The sequence below is a fragment of the Pan troglodytes genome, chromosome 23 (genome assembly GCF_028858775.2).
Source record: "Pan troglodytes isolate AG18354 chromosome 23, NHGRI_mPanTro3-v2.0_pri, whole genome shotgun sequence".
NCBI classification, from domain to species: domain Eukaryota; kingdom Metazoa; phylum Chordata; class Mammalia; order Primates; family Hominidae; genus Pan; species Pan troglodytes.
The window spans coordinates 51,172,604-51,200,038 of record NC_086016.1 but is presented as its reverse complement, the minus strand read 5'-3'; the positions used below and the strand labels follow the sequence as shown (position 1 = coordinate 51,200,038).

At 51.1% G+C, this 27,435-nt stretch overlaps 2 long non-coding RNA genes across 2 annotated transcripts; one reads left to right on the top strand and one right to left on the bottom strand.

Moving 5' to 3' along the window:
- The first annotated feature begins 5,727 nt into the window (after window positions 1-5,727).
- On the top strand, window positions 5,728-10,685 carry LOC107970284 (uncharacterized). The gene is made up of 3 exons (XR_001712805.3): window positions 5,728-7,809; window positions 8,705-8,770; window positions 9,216-10,685. It is a non-coding gene; the product is annotated as an uncharacterized LOC107970284 (long non-coding RNA).
- Window positions 10,686-19,540: 8,855 nt separating this feature from the next.
- Window positions 19,541-27,186, bottom strand: LOC107970283 (uncharacterized). The gene is made up of 4 exons (XR_001712804.4): window positions 27,067-27,186; window positions 23,702-23,811; window positions 23,469-23,558; window positions 19,541-20,573 (listed from the first exon to the last, which is right to left on the bottom strand). It is a non-coding gene; the product is annotated as an uncharacterized LOC107970283 (long non-coding RNA).
- Window positions 27,187-27,435: the final 249 nt, after the last annotated feature.

Genomic DNA, 27,435 nt, shown 5'->3' with positions numbered 1-27,435 from the left:
AAAGATTTGACTCGAAGAACACACATTGGTCCCAAACACAGGAGCTGCGAACCATCCGGGGCTTATTTCTTTGAGATACAGGAAGGGGAAGCAGGCTCAGAGCTCCACATTTAAACCCCAGCTTCAGTCCATTCCAAGTGTTTTATATGCTCAACAAATGCTCTTTGGTAATGAGAAAATTCTCCTTTAAAACAGGAGGTAAGGATTCAGAAATCATTTAACATTCAATCCAATTCAACTCAACAACGAGGAAGTGAATTTCCCCTGGCAGCTGCAATCACCATCCCTAGTGCAGAGAGGAAGCCTTTCCCCTGGTCCCCTGAAAGGCACCAAGTGGCCTCCTGCTGGTGGAGGCTTCAGAAGAGCAGCATCTGCTCGCGAGACCTGTGTTGGATCTCTCGTATTTATAGGTTGTTGTTGTTTTGTTTGTTTGTTTGTTTGAGACAGAGTCTTGCTCTGTTGCCCAGGCTGCAGTGCAATGGTGCGATATCCGCTCACTGCAACCTCCGCCTCCAGGGTTCAAGTGATTCTCCTACCTCAGCCTCCCAAGTAGCTGGGATTATAGGCACACACCACCATACCTGGCTAATTTTTGTATTTTTAGTAGAGATGGGGTTTCACCATGTTGGCCAGGCTGGTCTTGAACTCCTGACCTCATGATCCACCCGCCTCGGCCTCCCAAAGTGCTGGGATTACAGGCGTGAGCCACAGTACCCGGCCTATAGGTTGCTGTTTTAAAACTTCCAAAGAGCTTCTATGTGATCTAAAGAAATGTTGAACGTCTCTGCGTAAAGACTGCATGTGCCAGGGCAGAGTAAGAAGAGCAAGGCTCTTGGGAAGAGAGGAATACAGGCAGCTTCAGGAACAGCTGGATCCAGACACAAAGCCACCTTCAGCCTTGGCTTCCTGCAGCACCCTGCTTTCTTCACCGCACAGGGCAGCATCATCCTCACACACAGCAGGGTGGGGCTGACACTTCCTGCATTTGCACCTTCAGTTTTGGCTGCTGGAGGAACAACATTCACCACCAAGGCTAAACCAGCTTGGAAGAAAAACTCGTTGTCCAAGATTGAGTGAAAGGCTGATCCTAGGGCCATGATGCCATAGGCAGGGGCATAGTCTATTCTGGAGCGTTGACGAGGAGCACTCACCCAATCCTAGGGCCATGATGCCATGGTCAGGGCCAGGAGCACCCTGCTCCGGAGTATTTAGGAGGGGCACTCACCCGGCTTCTGCAGAGTGTGAGCTGTGGAGGAACTGCCCACAGCAGCCCCCCTGGAGGCTGCCTCCTGGAGCATCACGCTGACCACCCTGTGTTTCTAACCTGCTGCGTCCTTGGGTTCCCCAGGAAAAAGTATGCAAGAATAGGGAGCTAAGAAAGTGTATTTTATTTTATTAAGGATCAAAAAAGTAAAGCAGTCTAGAGACATTTTCCATGAGAGGATGGCCCTGCAACCTCTGTGAGCCCTGCCCGCAGGGTCCAGGCTCCCAGTGTGACAGCAGACAACACCAAGGGTGCCCCAGCCCAGCACATGCAGCTGGATGACACTTCATGTCTGCAGTGTACGAAGACAACACCAAGGGTGCCCCAGCCCAGCACACGCTGCTGGATGACACTTCATGTCTGCAGTGTACGAAGACAACACCAAGGGTGCCCCAGCCCAGCACACGCTGCTGGATGACACTTCATGTCTGCAGTGTACGAAGACAACACCAAGGGTGCCCCAGCCCAGCACACGCAGCTGGATGACACTTCATGTCTGCAGTGTACGAAGGCAACACCAAGGGTGCCCCAGTCCAGCACATGCCGCTGGATGACACTTCATGTCTGCACTGTACGAAGACCAGGAAGTGTCCAGTGTCACATCCAAAATGAAGGAAGTTTTATCCAAACTATCGCTATGGTCATGTCAAGGCGAAGGGTGTCTTAGTTTGAGCTGCAATCCCTAATTACCATAGACTGGGGGCTGAAACACTAGGCATTTATTTCTCTCAGGTGTGGTGTCTGGGAAGCCCAGGATCATCACGGTGCTGACTCGGTGTCTGCTGAGGGCCCCCTTCCTGGCTTGGAGATAGCGCCTTCTCGTTGTGTCCTCAGTGGCAGAAGGGAATCATTTATCTTGTGTCTCTTATTCCAAGGTCACTAATCCTATTCGTGAGGGTTCATGACCTCATCACCTTCCAAAGGCCCCATCCACAAATAGCGTTACACTGCGATTAGGGCTTCAACAGACGGATCTGGGGATTCACAATCATTCATTCCATAATAGATGGAGAGAAAGAAAGGGAGGGAGGGAGGGTAGGGTGGAGGGGGCAGAGGAAGGGAGGAAGGAAGAGGGAGGAAGAGAGAGAGAGAGGGAGGAAGAGAGAGAGAGAGGAAGGAAGAGAGGGAGGGTGGGAAGGAGAGAGAAGGGAGGGATGGAGGGAGTGAGATGAATTTCCCTTTGAGAGTGATGCAGATGCCGTCCCTGGTCCTCATCACAGAGGCTCCTGTAGAGGGGTCAGCCTGGGTGCTAAGGAGACCAGAACCCCGTGTCCCTATGCTCAGTAGAGGGGCAGGGCACCGCTGGCCTGTAGTTGGGAGGTCCCCATCAACCCCAGCTTCCAGGAGACAGGGCCGGGGCACTCTCATTCACCATTGTGTCCTGAGTGCCCAGACATGATAGCACTTACTCAACATGGATGAAACGGAGAAGGAATTTCAGAGAAGCAGGAGACTCCTCTCCTGTCCCTGACCCTGTCTCACTTTACGTGTCCCACACCTTTTCTGAAAGCCACCAGCCCACCCAGCTCCAGTCCTTCAACCTTTTCAAAACGTGTCACAAGTTCTCCAGGAATTACCTTCAAGCTTTCTTTTAATAAGCATTAATTTTGTCTTATTTTTAAATTGGCTCAGCTTGAGCACGGGTCAGAATGGAGTTTTTCATTGGCCCTCTATACAGAGAAACCTTGTAAAATGGGAAGGAGATTGTTGGAGTTAACATGTTGTGTAGGTTCTGTATAGTTGTAGAGGCAGTTAAAGTTACTAGGTACATTTAGATGTTGATAGTTTTAGTGTAGATATTATGAAATTTAGGTGTAATTGCTTAAAGAATAGAAATGATGTATACTACCTAAACCAGTAAAAAGCTCAAGAGAGCGACGTCTTAGAAGTACAGGTAGTACAAAGCCCTAAGTAAGGTTGCATAACTGAATTTAATACATTGTTAACTAAAAGAAATGCAAGTAAAGAAATTTATTAGAGAAAACATAGGAAATCTACCTCCCCAGGTGTCTACACATATGTAAAACATGCATTGTTGACAAGAGACATATCAAAAAGAACATAACATGGAAAGAATGAAAGCAAGATACAGAAAGTATGAGAAAAACACTAACCCAAGCAAGGCTGGAATCGCCCAATTATACCAGACAAATAGATATTAAATCAAACCACATTATCAAGAATAAAGAGAGCCACTACATCACGAGAAACGAAATTATTTATCAGGGTCATAGCATAATTGTGAAACTTAGTATATTAACATAATTTCAAATGGATGCAATGGAGAAAATCTCAAGGAGAAAAACACGAATACAAAATCATGATGAGAGTGTTCGACACAACTCTCAATCCTAAAGTGGCTACACAGACCCAAAATTAGTAGAGAAGGATTCTTGTCCAGATAATTAATAAGTTTTCTATAATAGCTGCTTCAAATCTGTGAACCTAAGAATCAAGCATTCATGAGACATTTAGAAAAATTCCAACAATTACTAAAAAATAAGTATTTATGGACTACATTCTCTGAACTCCACATATCGAAATTAGAAATAATTAGAAAAACAGCCCCATAAATATGGAACCATAAAAACCTATTTCTGAAGGAATCGTAAATCAAGGAAGATTACAATCAAAATTTGAAAATATTTGAAACACAATGACCACATAAATGCTGCATATTGAGACTTCTGGAGTGAGTGCAGAGAATGCTTCACCTAGGAAGGGTCAGCAAACTGTCTCTGTGGAGGGGCAGGTAGTAGCGTGCTTGAGGCCTATTGCAAAGCAGGTGACTAGCAAACTGTCTTGTGGAGGGGCAGGTAGTAGCATGCTTGAGACCTACGGCAAAGCAGGTGACTCTGGTTAACAATAACGTGTTGTATATTTCAAAATAACCAAGAGAATCAATGGATATATTAATTGGCTTTAATTAATCACTCCATGTTTTGCACATACATCCAAATACCACATGGCATTTCACAAGTGCAGATGATGATCATTTCCCATTTAAAAATATTATTACTAATATTTTTTACAAACAAAAATAAAAATATATTTGGCTTTGTGGGATAGTCGCTGTTGCATCTCCTCTTCTCTGCTGGGTTGGTCAGAAAGCAACCGTAGGCAGTATGAAAATGAAGTTCCCGTAAGCTAGGGTTAGCAGAAATCCCTCATTTACATGAAAATGTGTCACCTTTAACATATGTAGGAAGTAAGAAAAACTTTAAAGTAAAGCTTGACTTAAAACATCAGAGAATAACAAAATAAACCTAAAGAAGCTAATGAATAGAAAATATATAATTATGTCCTTAAATTCATAAAAACAGACACAAAGAAAGAACAGAGAGGACCACTGTCTTATTCTGTTTTCTGTTGCTGTAATGAAATGCCACCGGCTGGGTAATTTATAAAGAAATGACATTTATTTGGTTTGCAGTTCTGGAGACTACAAAGTCCAGGACAATGGTGCTGGCATCTGGCAAAGGTCATCCCATGGGAGAAGGATGGAGGGCAGGAGCCAGGGCCTGAGTCCGGGCAGGAGAGGCCAGGCTCACTTTAGAAACCCCACTCTTGAGGTAACAAACCCACTCTCTCGATAATGACATTAATCTGTTTATGAGGGTGGAAGCCTGATATGGTTTGGCCGTGTCCTCACCCAAATCTCATCTTGAATTGTAGCTCCCATAATCCCCATGTGTCATGGGAGGGACCCAGTGGGAGGTAACTAAATCATGGGGGTGGTTTTCCCCCAGGCTATTCTTCTGACAGTACGTTCTCACGAGATCTGATGGTGGTTTTTTTTTTTTTTTTTTTGAGATGGAGTCTCGCTCTGTTGCCCAGGCTGGAGTGCAGTGGCACGATCTCGGCTCACTGCAACCTCTGCCTCCCGGGTTCAAGCGATTCTCCTGCCTCAGCCTCCTGCCTGGACTGGTATAGACACAAATGTGCTAACATTGAGTCTGAAAACACTTCCTTGGATCTTGGATCTAAACTCTCACTGTTTCTCTTCTGATTATAAACCATTTCACAGCCCCCGGCAGTTCAGAAGGCCCTGAGCCCAGGCGGGAACTCAGACTGAATTGCGATGTCATTCAGGCATTAAAAACACGCATGGGCTCAGAGTGCTGCCTGCTTGAGGTTTCCCGTCTGTGAAGCAATTTTATTTAAATTCTACGCAAAATAGAACCCTTTGCTCTTCTTCCCAGAGTCCTGCTCGGTGGGAATTCGCTGGAGGCGCAGCAGGGAGCAGCCTGGCTTTTCCTACGGGGTCATTAGAAGCCTCGCTGGGAGAATTTCCCCAATATTTTGCTGTTTGCTCAAACACACTTTTATATTTTGAATCCAGGCATTTGAGAGAGAAATCTGTAGCGTCTGAAGCATGGGTCCGTGGTTTTCAGCGGCACACACTGTCCCAAAAGGCCCTTCCCAAGATGGCCGGGGCTTCCGCCTGCCGCCCTCCTTCCCGTGGTGCTGAGCGCAGGCTGGGCGCGGCCACATCACCCTAAGGGCGTGGGTGTTGGAGTCTTGCAGGCTGGGGTCCCAGGTGAGAGATGCCAGCAGGGAGCTCTAGATGGGGAACTGGGTGAGCCTGGCTCGGTAAGGGCGTGCTCAGAACACCCCATCCCCGAACACGGTCTTGTCTGATAAAATGTCACGCAAGAAGAATCTGAAACCGCGAGAAGAGGAGGACACGGCCAGACTGCACCAAGCCCCGGCACCTCTGTGGGGAAAAGCAGGTCAGGCTGAGCGGGGCCGGCGGGGACACGCGCTCCTGGGCTTCTCCAGAGTCTGCCGGGGCCAGACCCGGGACTGAGGCTGGGACGCACTGTGCAGTCCCACCCCTCACACCCCTGGAAACACCCTCAGGAGTAACACAAGCCGGGGTTGAGTTTCTTGAAGAGAAGCTGGCTGCTTCCTGGAGCCAGGGAAAGAGGAGCACAGGGGCCAAGCGGTCCAGGGCCACGGAGGAGCAGGACCCCTGGGGAAAGGCCCGGGTCTAGGCCGGGGCCAGGGGAACGTGGTGGAGACCTCAAAAATGGCAGAACACGGAAGCAGGGCGAGAAAAGCGAACGTAGTCCTTGCGGCAGTTTGAAATACACAGGGGTAAACGCTGTGACTCCGCCCGGATGCAGAGTGGGGGTCCGTGTCTCTCCCCACAGGCTGCAGGGACCGGGCTCTGGGTAACCAGCAGAAGGTAACAGAACGAGGCTGCTTTTCCTCCAGGCTGTTCTGGTGTCCATGCGTGGCTTGTTCGCTGACTCCTGACTTGGAGCGCCGCGTGGCCAGAGAAATGTGGGTGCCTCCAGGCCACCATGGTGAGAGGAGAGGCCACCGCACGAACGGAAGAAGCGATGGAGACGGTCTTTACGACCTTAGAACAGAAAGAGTTTCTTATACACAATCTGAAAAGTAAAAATTGATTGATTGATTGATTGAGATGGAATCCCACTCTGTCGTCCAGGCTAGAGTGCAATGGCTTGATCTCGGCTCATTGCAACCTCCGCCTCCCGGGTTCAAGCGATTCTCCTGCCTCAGTCTCCCGAGTAGCTGGGATTATAGGCGCCCGCCACCACGACTGGCTAATTTTTATATTTTTAGTAGAGACGCGGTTTCACCGTGTTGACCAGGCTGGTCTTGAACCCCTGCCCTCAGGTGATCCGCCTGCCTCGGTCTCCCAAAGTGCTGGGATTATAGGCGTGAGCCACCGTGCTGGGCCAAAAATCAATTTTAAAACGACCACATGAAAACTAAATCTCCTGTATCACAGAGCATGTTCTGAGGAACATGAAAGCCACAGATCCAGAAGATATTTGTGACACATATGAAAAACAAAAACTCATATTCAAAACATACACAGCATTGCTATGAATCATTAAGAAAAATGATTTCGTCTCCTCTACAGAAGCCTGAGTGAAGGACAAGGACACATCATTATAAACCAGGGAGCTTGAAGAGCTAGTTAACAAGCACAGAAAATATGTTCCCCCACACTGTTAATCAAGAAAATTAAAACTGTAATGAGATGCCGCATTGTATCCATGGGATTACTAAAAGTACAAAGTTCCACAATACCCCTTGTTGACGGAGCAGGGGAACCGCAGGAGCCTGCAGGAGATGAGATTGTAAACGTGCAAGGACATTTTGGAGAAGAGTTGACAATATCTCACTCACGTGTATCAAGCCAAGTGCCGAAAGAAGAATTGGTTGTCATAAAGAAAACAGAAACCCAGACTGGATGTAGCTTATCCCTCCAATGGAAAGTTACAAAGAAGTTAAAATGAATGGGCTGCATCTCTGTGTAACAATTTGGATCAATATCAAAGACACATTTGTTAAAGCAAGGTGTACAATGAAACGTGCAACATGATTTGTCTGTTTAGTAAAACACAGAAAATCTAACTCCGCCTGGCTTACGAACACACACACGTGTTAGAATTTGGAAAAAGGAAAGGGAGGGAAGCCGGCTACACGTGAACTTCTGGAAAAATCTCAGACTCTGAGGGTCTGGGGCACCAGGTGGAGACCATGGCAGCCTTCAGGGATATGAGGTGAGTCCTTCAACTACATTTGCAAGGTTTTATTTCTTAGGAAAATATTTAAAGCAAATATTTCAAAAATGACTAAATCTGAGTGGTAGGGAGTCGCCGTTTTATAGAGTATTCACTTTTGCCTGGGCTTGGAATGGTTCGTTTTTTCAAAGGTCAAATGACATGCTGCCTTTCCACCAGATAAAGATTTACCTGGTGCCTCTGTTACTGCCCAGCAGCGCCTGAGGACGTGGGGGCTGCTGCCCAACATGGAGGCTGGGCTGGCCTGGTCCGTGGGCTCAGGTTCTCATCCTCTGCACGTGCATCTGCCTCGTGTGTGTCTCTGTGCACACGCTTGTATCTGGATGCAGAGTCCTGTGCCCAGCGTACATGCACAGATGTGCGCATCTGGGTAGATGTGCTGGTTAGCTGTGTGAGCATGCACAGACACTTGTTCACCGTGTGTGAGCATCCGTGCAGTGTGTACATCTGGACAGGACCCCGTGCTCCCTGTCTATGCCGCTGAGATGTTTCCTAGCTGTGCACAGAATTCACTCTCCTACTGGAGGGCTCTGACTGAAAGCTCTGATGCGGCAGGCCTTCTCTTGACACTTGGTTAAGGTATGCCTCTCACATCTGTATGCCCACATCTGCTCTCCTCCCTCCCTCCTTCTCAGCACTTAGCCCTCTGATATGGTTTGCTGGCGTCCCCACCCAAATCTCATCTTGAATTGTAGTTCCCATAAATCCCCACGTATTGTTCGAGGTACCCCGTGGGAGATAATTGAATCATGGGGGTGGTTACCCAGATGCTGCGGTTCTCGTGATAGTGAGTTCTCGTGAGATCTGATGGTTTTATAAGGGGCTTTTCCCCTCTTTTCTCGGCATTTCTCCTCGCTGCCGCTATGTGAGGAAGGATGTGTTTGCTTCCCCTTCTGCCGTGATTGTAAGTTTCCTGAGACCCCTCCAGCCGTGCTGAACTGTGAGTCAATCAAACCTCTTTCCTCCATAAATTACCCAGTCTCGGGTATGTCTTTATTAGCAGTGTGAGAATGGACTCATACATTCTCCTAATGTAGTATACATGTGTTTGCTCATTTGTCACCATCTGTCCATCTCTAGTCTCTAGAATATGAGATCTGTAAGAACAGGGACACCTAGAATACGAGATCTGTAAGAATAGGGACATTGTCTGTATCAGGTGTTCATGGCTGAATCCCAGCACCTGGAACAGCATGAGGCACCTGGCAGGTGCTTGACAAACATTTGCAGGGAATATGTGTGCATGAAACTGCATGTGCAGGAACAGGTGCATAGGAACATGGATTGTGGACGTGCATGTATGTGCGTGCATATGTACACCACTATGTATACGTAGCTTATTGTGTCTTTGCAGTGAGGTTTTCAAACCTCTGTCTTGTTTCCAGGATTTCCTGAAGATACCATCCCAGTCAAGTGGTCTGCCTGGTACTGAGCCACCAGACCACCCAGCATGTCCTCACCCGAGTGGACAGATGACAGGGGGCTCTGAGCATGCCCCAGTGCACCTTACGCACCTGTGAAGGTTGGGAGCCTGAGTGCAGCTCCTGTGGCACTGCCCATGGCCAGGGAGATGCCTCCTCAGTGCTCCTGACCCTCGGTGGAGGACTGGCCAGTGTGTGTGCCGGCAGTGTGTCCACACAGGTGTGCTGCACCCAATGGGCAAGTCGGAAACAAAGGAAAATGCTCTCTGAAGGAAAAGGCAAAGCAATTTGGATTTCTGCGAGAAAATGAGACTGCATGTGGCACTGTAAATACCCTTGCTGTTGAACTTCTCGCTCCCCCCAAATACACCCTTCATATTGACATGTCTAGAACCTTAAACTGAACCAAGTTGAAAAGTGAGATTAATTAGGGCTGAGTTAACAGTTAACACATACAATGAAATATTGAATAAGGCTTACTGAGCAAACAAGAATATACAGAAGTGGAGGAGACAAAGAGGATATTAAAAATGCAGACAGTGATGAGGCAGATAGCTGGGACAAATAATGAAAAATAGTAAAGGAGATAAGGCAGATATTGGAGGAGCAAAGAGTCTCTGAAATAGATATCGGTATTGAAAGATGCTAAACACGCTTCTAAAGAGACTTTCTAGCCGACACAGGGTGCTCACTGATGGATGAAGTAGAAACATTGTTAAATGGAATCAAACAGGGCAAAGCGGGAGAAGAAAAAGAAGTAGGTAAACCAGTAAATTAACTTTTCTCGTGTGTGCTGTGTACTATTTGTGAGTGAGCAATGAACGCTGTGGCTCCCTGGAGGGGCCGTGGTGGGAAGTTTCGCTGCAATCAAGTAGAGGTGGTGCCTTTGGACCTCTTCTCCTGAACCTGCAGGGAGAGGCGCAGAATATTCACCAGGTGAAGATGCAACAATTCAAATGAGTGTCCAGGTTTTCAGGGTGGTTGCTAAACCCCAAAAGACCGATAGCTTCGGGCAAAAGACTGCAGAAAGAACAGCTTTACATTTTTATGGAAGCAATGGGAAATGTACCCTGTAAGCCTTGAAAAATTCCCGAAGGGATTCCTGTTCATTCCTGTGGATCCTAATGGGCCAGCATAGACCTGTTAGTCAGAAGAGGATTTATCTACATTGCACACCCATTCAGGCAGGCAGGGAAGTCAACGCCACTTTCAGATGTTTGTAGAGCATGAACCCTGTCCGTTCCCACGCCCTCCAAAGGCTGTTACACAGGGATGCCCGCTTCTGGACAGAAGTGATTCATGCAGGATGAGAACCATGACCACAGAAGATTTTGTGCATGTGGTTATTTCAATATTTAATTTAAGTGTATGCATGAGTGTTCAGGATAAAAATGCTTGGAGTGTACTTTAATTCCATTAAAAATGTATACATTATTCATGTCCTATGGACTGTCCACTATGTAACTCAGAGAGCTGAGGGGGTAGAAATATATTCATTCATTCACTGTCTCCTTAAATATTTACTGAGCACTTGTTGCCCGTTGAATAAGTTGTTGTTTTAGGTTCCTCATGGTAGCTGTGCAGGAAGGGTGCAGAGTGGCCTGAGGGGCTATTGGGAAAGTCCACCTTGGGTTGAGGGATCTGGGAGGGCTCCCTGGAGGAGGTGGTGTTGGACTACAGCGATGGGAACATAAAGGAGCTGGAGAGAGATTTGGGTGCCAGTCAGCACAAGAAAGGCCCACACAGAGAAAGTCAGGCTGGGGCGAGAGTGAGCCCCCCAAGCTGAGAGCTCAGCCTGAGAGCATGGGAAGCCATCCAGGAGCTGAGAAGCCAGGCTGGGTCTGACCCCACTGATTCAGATCCCTCTGTGGGCTTGGGAAAGGCCAGAGACAGGGCCGCAGGTGGGGGCTTTGGTGAAGGGAGCGAGAGTGTGAGCCAGTGCCACGTAGAGAGGACAGACGCAGGGATGCCAGCCAGGGTGCCGTCGGCCAAGAAAGGAAGGTCCAGCAGGCACAGTGTCAGAGGAGGGTCCCAGAGGAAGGCACCGGGGACAGTCCTGGCTTCTTACCTCGGCCACTAGGCAGATGGTGATGCTCTGAGGGTGCTGAGGCCACAGGGTGGGAGGGAGGAGGAGGAGCCTCCCCCTGCAAGCTCTGTTACAGGGGGTATGCATCAGTGGCTCCCCACCGCCCTCTGGAGGAAGCCCAGAGCACACAGCACTTGAGGCTCCTGGGTGTCCCTGGTCCCTGCTCCACTAAGTAGCTCCCCTGTTCCCCACCTAATCTCCATGGCTGGGCGTTCTGAATCCACGCTTCCAGCTCCCAAACGGTTCACAGGCTCCCAGCCCAGGCCATGTGTGCGTGCTGGCTCCCTGTGGGAGCAGGCTCCTGTCCTAGCCCCACACACCTGCTCATAGCTCTGCCCTTAGGTCAAAGGCCCCTTCCAGGGTCAGGGTCCCAACGGGGAACCCCAATTCTGGGCTCTGCAAATGCCTCCCAGCGTTACCCCTCAAAATGTCACTGTCCGAGGGCCTTGACTTCTGGCTTGTGAGCTCACAGAGGGCAGCGCCCTTGCACTCACCTTCCTGTTGACCTGCAGGGCCAAGCATTGTGCCGGACATAGGGGTGAACAGGCACATGCTTCCCACCTGTCGGGGAGATTCTTGCTCTCCTGGCTCTGCCCCACCCCTGGGGGCTCTGCCAGCTCCTCAGAACCCTGAGTCCAGGGCAGGGCACGGTCTCAGGTCTTAGCCTGATGACGTTGTGCAGGCTCTAGGCCCCAGGAGGGACATGGCACTTCCTGCATCAACTCTGTCACTGGTCTCCCCAGGGCTTCCCTCCCCAAGCCTCAGGGGTTGTGGGGTACCCCATCCTCTCCACAGAACACGTGCACGGGCCTCCAGGAGATGGTTAATAGAACGGAGAGGTTTTAGGGAAGTTTATTTCTATAGCTCTTACATTTATTTATATTTATCAAATATGTTCCCATTGTTATGCCCAGACCGTTAGTTCCCCAAAGAAGACCACCGGAGTCCAGAGTCAAAGCCAAGCGGCAAGGATCTTTACTACAAGTTCGAACCTGGTCCCTCCATTCCACAGCATACAAGAGGGCCCTGAACAATGCAAGTGTTTGCTTTTTATACCCTGAAAGTTACAGGGGAACAAAGGAATTCTTTTGGTTCCCGCTCTTTCAGTAAAACTTTGAATGGCTGTCCCCTTATCGGAGACTTTCCTGGTGGTGTTTGTACTGGGCTCAGGAAGTTTGAGAGATATATGGCGATATGTGGTGGGATGGGAGGATGGGATGTGTTTGTACTGGGCTTGTTTGTTTTGAGCCCGGGGCTGAGGAATGTGCCCGGCTCCTTTCATTCCCCCCCTTTCTTTTCAGGTATTTTTTAGAGCCAATCTTGGGTCTTATAAATCTGATTCTGTTTCAGCATTTACAGGTTGGTATTGGGCTCTGAGGACCATGAGTTGTACAGTGTTAAACCTTTCTTTAACGAACCACAAAATTCTGTTAACAACACAAGGTCCTACGGTAAGCAGAAATAGTAGACTCAGCAGGGGTCCAAGGAAGGGGGCTAACAGAGAAAACATAGATGAGTTCCACCATTGGTCTGCAGCTGAAGCAAACTGCCATGTTCTTACTTCTGTGCTTAACTTGCGTAACTGTTGGACCCGGTCTTCCACGAGCCCTGATTCATTTATGTAGAAACAACAGTCTTCCTTCAGAAACATACACGTTCCCCCTTTTTTAGCAGTGAGTAGGTCTAAGGCCCTCCAGTTCTGCAAGGTTACCTGTGCTAGGGACGTGAGCTGCCGCTGGAGGGAGGCAAGGGACTCAGCTGACTCCTCCATAGCAACGGCAAATTGTTGGTACAGCTTGTTACTTTCTATGAGGGTGTGACCTAGGGCTCCCCCAGCCAGTCCGGCCGCCATGAAGGATGCGGTGAGGGAGATTCGTGCAATGAGTGGGAGAAATATGGCTCGTGCAGGTCTCGGTCTAGGGTCTGGGTGAATAACAGCACTAGTCCAGTTACCGGTATACCCTAGGAACTCGCCGGCAGTAAGTAGAGTTAACCGGGGAACTAATGTGACAGGAAGACACAGTAGGTTGGTAACAGAGGGGCTTGATAAGTTTTTAGATAATGTTCTATTACACCAGAAGAATATGCCTGACGGAGCCTTTAAGGTGATGTTAGGGGGCGTTGCAGTGATGTTGCAGAGGCTGGAATTAGTTCCTGAGAAACAGTAGGGAAACTTTTCTTGACTGGGGTTTAGGTATGGTGGCACGTTAGGGATAGGGGCATATGAGAGGTTTCGGTGGTTGTTAGCTTGGGCAGAGGTGGAGGATCCCCATGGCAGGGGGACAGCGGTTAGCGGTGGACGCCCTAGAGTGGCACACAGAAAGCAGCCAGACAGGCTGTGAAGTCCTGTAAGGTTAGCAAGTTCTAATCCTTCTTGCAATAATTTTAACCAGGAAAAAGGACGTAAATCTTGTGTCAGGCGGTTTTCTTCTCGCTGGATATTTCCATGGACCAGGGGCCGTACCTGCACTAGACCCCGCCACAGATAGAGGTGACTGCTAGGCCATGTGGAGGCGGAGGAGTAGTATACAGCCCCGTGTTGAGGCATGGTCCAGCGGGAGTTCCAGGGGTCTCTAACTATCCATGTATATGAAAGGTCTCTATCTCGTCTGCGATGGAAGGGCCATCTGGGATCTATCTGTTCTTTTCCACCCCACCATTGGTATTTGTGGATGTTACAATAGTTATAAGGGCAGCCGGCGCTTTGGTGCCACCAATAGTGCTTACAATTGTATTTAGTCTGATCATACTCGAAGCATATTATTGGTGCCACTGGTTTGGCTACTGGGAAATCGGTAAAATTTAGTAAAATTGGGCTATTGCACCCTGAGGAGGGGCAATCTGCACTGGCCACTAATTTCCTGGGCTTATGAGGTTGCCCAGGGTGGGTTTGGTTTTCATAAAGCCAGAATCTCCAGACAAAGGGATTAGGAGCTGGCTTTATGTTTTCCTCAGCGGCCACTAGGGCGACTAATGTTAGAGTTAGACTACCTAACTGCATGTTTGCAGTGAGCTATGCTGCCGGCGCAGGGTGAGTTTTAAGGGGTTGTTCTTAGCTCTGTCCACAGTCCACATGTCCGGTGCTTCAGCCGCTGCCGTGATTGGCCCCAGAAGGTCGGAGGTTGGGTCCACTGGCTTGACGTGGGTGTAGTGGATCCACGACGCAATGCCTTCTACCTTCAGGGCGGTGGGTGTGGTCAGGAGTACTTGGAGTGGTCCTTTCCACCTGGGCTCTAGGGTCTCTTGTCGGTGTCGCTTAACCAGGACCCAGTCTCCTGGCTGGTACGGATGGGGTGTCGGTGGGGGACTGGTCTCATATAGCTCTTTCAGCTTGGGCCAGATTTCTTGGTGAATTTTCTGTAAGGCTTGTAGGGAAAATAAGAATTCAGAGACATTTTCTGTTTCAGACTTAAGCAGGTCATCTTTTAAGCTAGGAACCAGGGGTGGAGGTCTGCCATACATGATTTCGTAAGGGGTGAGGCCCAGTTTGTAAGGGGTATTACGGGCCCGGAACAGAGCATAGGGGAGAAGGACTACCCAATTAGCGCCAGTCTCTATAGTCAATTTAGTTAAGGTCTCTTTTAAGGTCCGATTCATCCTTTCTACCTGTCCTGAACTCTGGGGCCTGTAAGCACAATGTAGTTTCCAATTTGCCCCAAGGATGGAAGCCAAGTCCTGACTTACCTTAGCGACGAAAGCGGGCCCATTATCTGACCCTATCTGGATGGGGAAGCCATACCTGGGAAGGATATCTTCCAGAATTTTCTTTGCTACGACCTGAGCAGTTTCTCTTTTGGTTGGGAATGCTTCAGTCCACCCTGAAAAAGTATCTACAAAGACAAGTAAGTACCGGTACCCGTACTTTCCTGGCTTTACTTCAGTAAAATCTACTTCCCAGTAGATACCGGGCCTGGTTCCCCTGAGTCTTGTTCCTGTTGCAGCTTGAGATTGGGGGTATGCGTTGTTAAGCTGGCAGACTTTGCAACTTGTCACGATACTGCTGGCCGTCTCAGCTATATGTCTGATTTTGAGCTTGGAGCGTCTGATCAGGTCTATCATCCGCCGGGCCTCCAGGTGGGTGGTTCGGTGGATGTGTTCTAACACCTGTTGTCCTAATTTTTCTGGTAGGATGGTTTGGTCATTAGTATCAGTCCACCACCCATTCTGGATTTGTTTCAGGGGAAGTTTGTCAATCCACTGGAGATCTTGTTCTGAATATTCAGGGAAATATGGCAAGTCCCGGGGGCCCGGGTCAGGGAGCTGGAGTGCAAGGAGTTGGCTGGGAGCCTTCGCCACATTCCTTGCAGTTTGGTCTGCCAGAAAGTTGCCTTGAGCAGTTGGAGTAGTTAGTTTCTGATGCCCTGGGCAATGTACAATGGCTAATTTTTCTGGCCTCCATAGGGCTGTTAGCAGGGCTAGGATCTCTTGCTTGTTTTTTATCTCTTTTCCTTCAGCCGTCAGTAACCCTCGCTCCCTGTAAATGGCCCCATGTATATGCGCCGTTGCAAAAGCATATCGGCTGTCTGTATATACTGTCAGCTTTTTCCCCGCCCCTAAGGTAAGAGCTTGGGTGAGCGCTATCAGTTCGGCCTTCTGGGCCGATGTCCCCGGGGGCAGGGGTTCCGCCCAGATTACCTCAGTCTCTGAGGTTACTGCCGCTCCAGTGTACCTCTGGCCTTGATGCATGAAGCTGCTCCCATCAGTGAACCAGACGAGGTCGGCGTCGGGAAGTGGGTGGTCCTGCAGGTCTTCTCGAACTCCGTGCACCTGAGCTAGTATCTTGGTGCAGTCATGGAGTGGGGCATCCAGGTCCGGGTTGGGCAGCAGCGAGGCAGGGTTTAAGGTCGTTGGGGGCAGGAAAATTATCCTGTGAGGATTTAGTAGTAGTCCTTGGTAGTGGGTGAACCAGGCGTTACTCATCCATCGATAAGGTGGCTGTTTGAGTACACCTTCGATGGCATGTGGAGTAACGACCCGCAATTCTTGCCCCATGACAAGTTTATCAGCATCTTGCACCATCAGAGCTGTGGCCGCAATCATTCGGAGACAAGGGGGCAGTCTCTTACCCAGTGGCCAGCCCCCTTACAGTAAGCACATTGGTCTTTGCTCAGGTTATCATGCCGGGGGGGGCCGCCTAGGTTGGGTGTACTCTGGCTGTAGATGCTGTTTCTGTACCACTGCTGCCAGGACCTTGGTCATTTTTTCAGTGGCCTTAAATTGCTTTTCCTCTGGAGTATCTCTGTTATTGTAAACCCGCTGGGCTATCTGAAGGAGGTTCTGAATCCGCTTTCCCTCCAAGTCTTCTAATTTCTGGAGTTTTCTCTTAATATCTGGGGCTGCCTGATTTACAAAAGACATTACAACAGCTGCCTGACTTCCTGGAGCCTCTGGATCTATGGGGGTGTACTGTCTAAAAGCTTCCATTAATCTTTCTAAGTAGGTAGCTGGGCTCTCTGTCTTTCCCTGCAGAATAGAATATACTTTAGCCAAATTAGTGGGCTTGTGAGCAGCTGCCCGGAGACCTGCCATTAGAGTCTGGCGATAAAGGTGTAGCCGTCCCCTACCTTCTGCCGTGTTGTAGTCCCACGCCGGCCTGGTCAGAGGAAAGGTTGCGTTTATGAGGTCGGGGTTGGCAGTCGGTTGACCGTCGTCCCCCGGGACCAGCTTTCTAGCTTCTATCTGTATTCTCTCTCGCTCTTCCGTGGTGAACAAGATTCAGAGGAGCTGCTGACAATCATCCCAAGTGGGCTGGTGGGTGAACATGACACTATCCAGTAAAGCCAGTAAATCTTTGGGGTTGTCTGAAAACCGAGCACTCTGAGTCTTCCAGTTATACAGATCACTGGTGGAGAATGGCCAGTACTGGAGCCTGGGGATTCCTGTGTCATCTGGGGATCCTATTTCCCGAAGGGGTAAAGCCACCGTGGAGTCAGGCGGCTGAGGGGGGCTAGTCCGTGAAGTGCGCCCTCGCATCCGCCCCGCCGGCCCTTCAAAGTTACTTTCCCTTTCAGCGGGCCCGTGTGTGCCGGCCGCCTCCCGTCCGCCTGCTCCCTCCCGCAGCTCAGCCAGGGGGGCTGGGGCCTGGGGCCTGGAGGGGTACGGAGGGGGTTCTGTGAACAGTGGGTCCCCGCTGTCAGGTAGAACAGGATGGGGGGGGGCAGTTGGTTGCTTGGATTTTAGTGGTGGAGCAACCAGTGCCTTACAGGGTTCAGTAGCTAATTGGAAAGGGGACAGCCAAGGAGGTGGGTTCTCAACAAGGTCCTGCCGTATGAGGATATATGAGATTTGATCTAAGTGGCCCGCACGCCCAGGTAGGAAAATCTTGGACTTTACCCTAGTGATGACAGCAAGTCGGAAGGTCCCTTCGGGCGGCCACCCCACATCAAAGACAGGCCATTCGGAGCGACACAGTGTAATTAGCTTTCCTTTCCTGATTTCTATACCAAGATCATGGCCCCTTGCTCTAACTTCTTTGAAATTACTCGTAAGGAGAGATAGAGGAGTGCTCTGGGTATTACCCATCCTGTAATAATTTGTAGTCTCTTCCTGTAAAGGAATGTGGATTAGAATCCTGTAAAGGAAATCTGATCTGACTTATTAATGATATCTAATCGCAGGCGCACTTTGGCAGCCCTGGTCAGAGTTAGCTGCCTGGATTGCGATCGCACTGGGGCAGCCCAGATCAGAGACAGCTGCTGCCCGCCAAACCGGGGCAGTTCAGATTGCAAGCACGCACCGGAAGCCCGGGTCAGAGTTAGCTGCCTGGATCGCGATCGCACTGGGGCAGCCCAGATCAGAGATAGCTGCTGCCCGCCAAACCGGGGCAGTTCAGATTGCAAGCGCGCACCGGAAGCCCGGGTCAGAGTTAGCTGCCTGGATCGCGATCGCACTGGGGCAGCCCAGATCAGAGACAGCTGCTGCCCGCCAAACCGGGGCAGTTCAGATTGCAAGCGTGCACCGGAAGCCCGGGTCAGAGTTAGCTGCCTGGATCGCGATCGCGCTGGGGCAGCCCAGGTCAGAGATAGCTGCTGCCCGCCAAACCGGGGCAGTTCAGATTGCAAGCGCGCACCGGAAGCCCGGGTCAGAGTTAGCTGCCTGGATCGCGATCGCACTGGGGCAGCCCAGGTCAGAGATAGCTGCTGCCCGCCAAACCGAGGCAGTTCAGATTGCAAGCGCGCACCGGAAGCCCGGGTCAGAGTTAGCTGCCTGGATCGCGATCGCGCTGGGGCAGCCCAGATCGGAGATAGCTGCTGCCCGCCAAACCGGGGCAGTTCAGATTGCAATTTAGATCAGATGAGAGCCAGGGGACGTCTCCCACTGGTCTCCGCTGGCCGTCCTATAGCGCGTCCGCCAGGACTGTGCCAGCTCCAGTTTCAGACCTCGTGAGTCACAGATTCAGATTCAGAACAGACACAGACAGACAAACGGAGACGAGCCAGCTCACCTATCAGTAGATCGATCCTAGCAGATCCGTTGACCAGGGGTCTGGTGGGCTTGGGGAATCCCGGGATGAGCCCCCAGATGTTATGCCCAGACCGTTAGTTCCCCAAAGAAGACCACCAGAGTCCAGAGTCAAAGCCAAGCGGCAAGGATCTTTAGTACAAGTTCGAACCTGGTCCCTCCATTCCACAGCATACAAGAGGGCCCTGAACAATGCGAGTGTTTGCTTTTTATACCCTGAAAGTTACAGGGGAACAAAGGAATTCTTTTGGTTCCCGCTCTTTCAGTAAAACTTTGAATGGCTGTCCCCTTATCGGAGACTTTCCTGGTGGTGTTTGTACTGGGCTCAGGAAGTTTGAGAGATATATGGCGATATGTGGTGGGATGGGAGGATGGGATGTGTTTGTACTGGGCTTGTTTGTTTTGAGCCCGGGGCTGAGGAATGTGCCCGGCTCCTTTCACCATCACTAAAATCTCTTTGGAGCATTTTCAAAAATTAAAGAATTGTGTCTAAAAATACTGACCTTGATGTTCAGTGTGCATGGGTAACTCCCCAGGCCCAGCAACTTCAAGAGGCAGATGTGACAGCAGCCGTGGCTGCTCAGGGGGCCGGGAATGTGGGAAAGGGGTGGCTCTCAAATAGTCTTGACAAGCGGCTGAATGTGATTGTGTCAGATTTCGAAAGTGCAGCCTGAGAATTTGAAATCCATTCACTCCCCACCCCCCAACCGTTTTTTCATGTATTCATTCATTCAGCACACCCTGAATGAACACTCTTTTATTTGCTACCTATTCAGGGACACTACACAGGCCCGTGACCATCACATGCCCAGCCTGGCCCCATGGTGTGCCTAAGCAGAGGACTGTTGGCAGATGGTTCACTTCCACCCTCCATGATAAATGCTGAGAAAAGAAAGATCAAGGGCTTCAGAGCCCATTGGAGGGAATTCATACAGCCGGGGGCCCAGGAAGCTGCTAAGGAAACTGCCTGGACGGCAGGGTGGCCGTGACCATGGGGAGGGGGAGAAGGACCCAGGGGAGCTGAGAAATCCTTGCTGTGGAAGGCACCATATGAGCTGCGTGAAGTCAGAGTCAAAAGCAAACCCGTCTCTTCTTGACAGTGGGACCCAGGAGGCAGGACAACCTGCCAGAGAGGCTGAAGGAGGTTCTCTCAGGCTGGATCCTCGACAAGAAAAAGGAAGAGGGTCTCCCTGATTCCCTCGCCAACAACAGCTGGTCTTCCAGAAGTCAGCAATCTCTTGTCCCTTGTCTTCAAAAGCCCATGGAGCTGGAGGCAGGCAGCTGAGGTCAGGAAGAGTAGGTGCGACCCAGTCCAGGAAGGCTGAGTCCTCGTGAACCCTCAGGGCTGGGGTGAGGGGCCAGTGCCCGGCCCAGACACCAGCACAGCCCTGCAGTGGGAGTTGATCTCAGCAGATAGACGGGCACTGCCCGGATGATGAACTGGTCTGCACTGCCCAGAGGATGAACTGGTCAGCACCGCCCGGAGGATGAACTGGTCAGCACCGCCCGGATGTTGAACTGGTCAGCACCGCCCGGAGGATGAACTGGTCAGCACCGCCCGGAGGATGGACTGGTCAGCACCGCCCGGAGGATGGACTGGTCAGCACTGCCTGGAGGATGGACTGGTCAGCACCGCCCGGAGGATGAACTGGTCAGCACCGCCCGGAGGATGAACTGGTCAGCACCGCAGTGGCAGCTTGGCCTAATTTGCCACCTGAAGAGCTGCCAGGTCTCCAGTGACTCTAGCACCATGGCCAGGAGAGGAGCAGGGTGACCTGAGGGTACAGAGAAGGTTCTGCTGTAATCAAGTTCCCCTGTCTGGTCAGAGGGCTCAGAGGTTTGAGAGGGGAGGGATTTCCTTTTAAAGCTGCAGGATCCCTGTGGGTCCAGAAGGAAACACAGCCATGGCGGGCATCCCATGGAGGGTAGTAACCAGGAGCAGGACAAATGTGGAAGGTGGGCGGAGCCCCCACATGGGCCTCAGGTCACATTGGACATTTCCTCAGCAAGTGTCACCTGGCTGGTGATGAATGGGGGAGGAGAACAGATGGAATGCGGAGAGTAGCAGTGTGAAGCTGCACCACCTGGTCACCACTCGAGATACACAGGGTTTGCTCTGCCTGAGGAGCCCACGCTGGCTGCAGTCACGGGGCAACCACGTGAGAAAGGTCAGACCCAGGCCCGCTCGCCTTCCATATGCATCTTAGGGACGGGGATGCCTGCGCCAGCAGCAGCCTTGCTGCCCTTGCGTCCCCCAGTGCACCTGCCAGGGCAAAGCCAACAGGCAGTGCCAAGGACCTGAGGGAGGAGGTGGGCTTGACTTCGAGGCAGGGCACAGACACCAGACCACGTGGAGGAGCAGCTGAAACAGGGCCGGTGGCAGCAGCCGCCTGTGAGACGTGCTAGCCAGTGAGCCTTGTTAGTTTACCATTGCCATGGCAAGACCCAGAAGTTACTGCCACTTCCCACGGTAAAATCCCAATGACCCTGAGGTTTCTGCTCCTTTTCTAGAAATTTCTGCATAAACCAACCCCTAATTAGCATGTAGTTAAAAGTGGGTGTAATTATGATGTGGAGCTGCCTCTGAGCTGCTGTTCTGCGCACTCTGCTCTCCTGGGGCAGCCCCTCTGCTGCCGCTGCAATAAAAGCTGCTAACAGCACCTGCTCACCTTTGAATTCTTTCCTGGGCAAAACCAGTAACAGACCTGGGCTAAGTCCCCATTTTCGGGTCTGCCTGCCCCACATCAGACCTGCCCAGGGTTGCCCCACCATTCCTAAAGGAAGACAGGAAGGGGAGGGGGCAGCCGCCCAGCCGACCCTTCAGATTGCCCAGCCCCAGCTCCTCTGCATCCTGGAACCCTTGCTCACACGGAGTGGCAGGGCAAGCCCCAGCGCCTGGGTGCCCACAGGAACCTGGGGGAGGGCTCCTGAGAGGTGGCCAGGCAGATCTGGTGGCCGCCGGCAGATGCTTGGGTTTGGGCCCCTCACCCCACTGCCTGGTCAGGCCCCTGCTCACCTGAAAGCACAGGAATGGACGTCAGGCTTTGAGTGTGGAAGCCACGTGTGCGGGGACCTGGAGTGGGAAGGAGCTCCCAGGCCTGGCGTGAGGCCCCTGGCATCTCCCATAGAGGGGAGCAGAGGGAGCCTCTTCTGGGATGCCACTAGCTTTGCTTCTGGGCCCTGTGTTCTTGTGTGAGTCTGTGTGATTCTGCCAGATTCCGCCTTGCTCTGCTTTGGTCTCCCTGTTGCCTCAGCCACGCTGGCCTCTGGAATCCAGCCCTCCAGCAGCCGCCCTTCCGCCTGACATCTTTCTTATCCTACCTTTTATTTCCACCCAATGACTGTTCTTTCCCTCCTGGAAGTTACCACCAGGACACCTCCAAGCCCAGCCCCTCTCTGGACATCACTCCGCTTTCCATCATTCCTGCTGTGGTCTGAAGGTTTCTGTCCCCTCAAAATGTGTCTGTCGAATCCTCGCCCCCAAGGTGATGGTATTAGGAGGTGGGGCCTCTGGGGGGTGATGAGGCCAGGGGACAGAGCCCTCATGAAAAGGATTAGTGCCCTTAAGGAAGAGGCCCAGAGAGCTCCCTTGCCCCTTTCTCTGCAGGAGGACACGCGCAGCACCAGCTTCTATGGGGCACTGGCCTCAGCCAATGCTGACTTTGCTGGCACCTTGACTTCCTGGCCTCCAGGACCGTGAGAAATGAATTTCCATGGTTTATGTGATATGAATTTCCATGGTATTTTGTTACAGCAGCCCAGGCAGACTGAAACCATTCCCGTGCTAGCTGGAGAATCAGAAGGTGCGTTTGCTCCTTAAAAACACCCTCAGTGGCACCAGCTTCACCCCCATGGCACCGGTTCTCATCACTCTCTCAGAGGCCACCCTCACTTCCGCAGGCCTTGAATCGTTAAGAGAATTTAGCCACAAACCAGGCAAGAATCTTTCCTACTTTTCAGCAGCCAGAAGGCTTTGTAGTCAATATTCTTCTTTAAAATTCAGTAATTATGTATCTAGTTGCTACCAACCACAGAGAAAAATATGCATATTAAAAAGTCCATAATTACATAATAAGCACTTCCTGTCAATGGCATTCTGCTGCCATGCACTCTCTACCCCCTTTATCTTAAAAAAATTCAAAAACAATTACCACAAACACTAACATAAATCAAGCACCACGTGTCAGGTTAATGCAAAATTACACGTTTGCTTTGAGCACATAGATAAGTTCTAATTCAGACACCATCAGTCCTAACCACAACCACATGGGATCTGTGGCCCTACCGGGATGGCTGGGGAGCTGGAAGCACCTCGGAAAGGCTGAATGGCAAAGGACTCAGGAGGACACCTGAGGAATCACCTGCTTGGATTCGAAGCTGCCGGAGTGTCGGGTAATTTGGGGAAGGTCTGTAGCCTCCCTGAGCCTCAGTGTCTTCACAGGGAAGATACAGTATTTACTTCATAGAGGTTGCTGTGGAAACTATACGCCCAGATTTCACCACAAAAACAAGCAAAATAAAAGAAATGGGGTGAAAAACGGTGCCTCGTCCCAGTTCTCTTATCGCTGCGTGGTCACATGACCCAGTCCTTGCCAGGGGGTGCCAATGAAAGTGCCTCTGTGAACCCTAAGAAAGGACCTTTCACGGGAGCACGTTTGGCCGGCCCTTACCTTTGCCCTTTTCTGTCCTCTGTGGAGAATGAAGATGCAATGCTGGAGGTGCAGCTGTTGTCTTGTGTCTTTGAGGCAGCCTAGGAATGACTGAGCAGAAAGATTTGAGGAGGCCATGTCCCTGATGGCATCCTAGAGCCAATGGGCCACCCTGGACTGCTTCCCCCTTGACCATCTTAGTAGTTGAGAAAAACAACCTGACACTGTGCTTCTCTTTCGGGAATTGCTCTTACTTGCATGTTAATGGAAGGTTGGTAGCCAGTGGGTGTGCAATGTAGAAGCTGTTGTTATTTTGAGGTAGGAATAATGTCATCTTGAGTCTTTAACATCCTAAGCCTGTGACCTAGGCATGGGGAGAAAATCAAGTCAGGCTGGGCGTTCTGGGCTTCTCTCTGCTGAAAAGCCCTAGGGAGTCACCCCGCTTCCACTGACTGTGGACAGAAACCCCACTGCTGGCTCCAGAGATGTCTCCTGATTCTTAGCTCAGAGCGTATTCCTTCTCCCTGACCAAACCTTCCGAGGAGCCCACTGGCTCTGGGGTGAGATTTGCGTCTGGTTTTCAAGACGCTGAGCATCAGCTCCTTTGCACGCCTTGCCTGCGTGTTTCCCTGCACAGGTGGGCTGGCCGCTCCTCCCGCCCATCCTCGCCAGGGCTGATCTGCCCGGAGTCGGGGGTAGTGCTCAGATGGCGGCTCTTTCTGTCTTCTGCGTGTGTCCTCCCCTGGGTGTTCCTCCAGTGTCATGTTGTCTCTCAGAGTCCTGCTCAGGACACCAAGTGCCTCCCTGCAGCCCTCTGGGCAGCAGAACTGGGCCAGGGCTCGGCTCTGGGTACTGGAAGTTTCCACCTGTCCACCATTCCTCCCAGCATGCAACACAAGCATGACCGTGTTTCACGTCTGCCATGGCATAGGAATGGTGGAGGATCCCCTAGTCGGACTTGATCCAGGGAGCACCCTGGGGAAGGGACCTAGGAGCACAGAGGGCAGAACAACCTCCACCGGCCTTCAGCCTCCGCTCCTCCAGGTGCCCAGTGAGCAGGCTTAGGCAGCAGAGCACCTGCGAGGGCTTCTCCATCTGCCCCCAGCCCTCCCCTGACACCCACAACTTTCACTGTTGATTGGACCTCAATCCAATGCCCCACTCAAAGGTCCTCCCCCAGGACCCTTTCTCCCACAGCACCTCGTGCATCCTCTTTCTGGACTTGGCTCTATTTTTTTAATGACCATCGGTCACCCGACTTGCGTTTATTGGCTCCATTTGTTCAATAGCTCAGTCCACTACCAGAACAGGAGCCACTCAGGCAGGCATTTGGTCTGTCCCTGAGCTTGGAAGGTCACATGGCTCTCAGTTGTTTCCCAAAGAATATTTGTGCATAAGTGGAGAAATGAATGAACGTGTGAACAAATGAATGAATGTATAAGAAGTACTTCCTCCAACTTGCTGGTCTATCTCTACTGTCTTTCCCTGGCCCTTGCTCCCCAGCTGTCCTGGGTCCACAGCTCCCCTTCAGCTCCCCGTGCCTCTGTAGAATATTCCACTGCCCAGGGCTCCGCTGTCTCCACCTGCCAAGGCGTGCGTGAGGCTTTCCAGTGGCGCTGGGGATGCTGGCTCTGTACCCACTCCCAGCACACTGTCTCTCTCTCTCCCTCTGCACCGGGTGACTTTAAACTCCAAGTCCCTCACCGTGACTAGCACTTGGCCAGGATTCCTGTCGAATGGATTGATGAGTCAATGATAAACAGATGAAAAAAATTACAATAGAATTTCAATAATGGCTTAAAATCCAAGAATAGAATATGATTTTGTAAAGAATCCCACAGCCAAGTTCTGTGTATGGGAATTGAAGCCAGGGCCAGAAAAGTAATAAATAAACAAACAAATCTGTCTTTTGATTCCTCTGCCCTGGAGGCAGCTTGCTAAGTCCCTGGACCCTGCAGTCTTCTGCTAATTTGCTTCCCTAAAGCTGCCAAGCATGGCCTGGCTGCAGTGACATGGCCGGGTCTGCTGTCACCTGGGTACCAGAGACGCAGGCTCCAGAAGCTGTTTCCCTCCCCGAAGCAAATGTGGCCCATGCCACTCTAACTGTGCCAGCACCAGGAGCAGAGGTTGCTTCCAGCTATGGACTTCGGCCTCTCACTAAGGCGAAGACTGGCTCCTGGAATGCAGTGCCTGCCAGAATAGTCTACATGGTTTTGCACTGGAGTGGCTGTGACAATGGTGGGTTTGGGAGAGAAACCTTGTACCGCCCTGTACAGCTCTTGCCCTCAACACACCAAGAGCAGCTATCTTCTAGCCTGGAGACTTTTCAAAGATTCATTGTGTGTGTGCGTGTGTGTGCGTGCACACATGCACCACTGAATAAAAATGAATCTTTATGGAATTCAGATTAAGAAGCTCTCCTAGGCGACAACTGCCCTTTTGTCTGGTCTGTAGAGCTGAGGGTTGGTATCCTGAGGATGCCAGGACCGCAAGTGAAGATGATAAAGGAAGCAGGAGAGGAGGAGGAGCTGGGTGTGAGAAAGTGGAGACCCGTGGGAGGGACAATGGAGAGTCCCAAATGGGACCAGGGTCTGGAGAGCAGCGGGGAGCCCCCATGGCCACCATCAGTAGAGAAATACAGAGAGCAACCAGCACCTCTGTAGCTGGGATGAATAGGTCTTAAATTCCACAGGGGCCTCCAATCAAAGCCCCAGGTCCACTGGCTAGATGAGCGAGATCACAGCGTGAGGCTGAGCTCCCCCAGGGGCAAAGCGTGCAGGTGACACCTCCATTGCTGGCCTGGTGACTACAGAGGGGCCTCTGCGACACGGCGCTGGGCTGAGGAGTCCAGGTGGCTGCAGGGCTCGGGGGTGGGACCACACACCTCAGCTCTCTCATCTCCTTCCAAACTTAGTCTCAGGTTTGGGGTCCTCCACACCCTCACCAGGTATCAAATGCTTGTTAACATCGCAGCCACCATACGGCGATCACGGCGTGCGTTTTCATCCTGCCGATCGCCTATGAGTCCAGCAACGGCCCATTTTATTTTTCAGTCAGAAACCTGAGAGGCGAGCGCGGAGTCACTTTTCCAAAGTCATCGAGTGGCTCAGTTGCAGGGCCAGAACTAAAACCAGGGCTCTAGCCAGTCCCTCCAGCTCCGCCTTCCAGCCAGTGTCCAGGGAAAGCAAGAGCAACATGTGGAGAAATTGCAGTGACACACACGTAAAGCAAAACATGATCAGATTAAAGAAATGCAATTCCCAAATAAAGATTCTCTGCAAAGTGAAGCAAGGAGAGAAAACCAAACCGCATGGTCTCACTCCTAAGTGGGAGTCGAACAATGAGAACACATGGACACAGGGAGGGGAACGTCACACACCGGCGCCTGTCCGGAGGCGGGGGGCTGGGGAAGGGAGAGCATTAGGACAAATATCTAATGTAAATGACGGGTTGATGGGTGCAGCAAACCAACGTGGCACATGTATACCTATGTAACAAACCTGCACGTTCTGTACGTGTACCTCAGAACTTAAAGTATAATAATAAAAAATAAAAATAAAAAAGAAAGTGAAATTAAATAAGAAAAAAAAAGAAACTCCGGTACATTATAAGAAAATACCTTAAAACATCCTCCAGACAGTCCAGTGCCCTTGCTTTCTCTCGTGTCCGACCTCACATGCTAATTTTGGTGCCTTACATGTCACAGAAGTAGTCATAATCACCCTCATCACTGTGGGGCCTGGTGGGGCAGAGACAGAGGGCCCTTCTCATCTTTGGGAGATGCTGAAAGGCCAGTGCCCACCGGCCCTAACATTTCATGTCCACCCCCGTTTTCCTGTAGAAAGACAGAGGAAACGGGACAGCAGCCTTCAGGGTCAGCATTTGGGAGCTGCCTGGCGGCAGGCGAGGACCTGAGGCATTAGCGGCGTCCTCAGCTCCTGGGCCTGCTGAGCTCTGACCCACCCTTGGGTGGCTCAGAGGTGGCCAG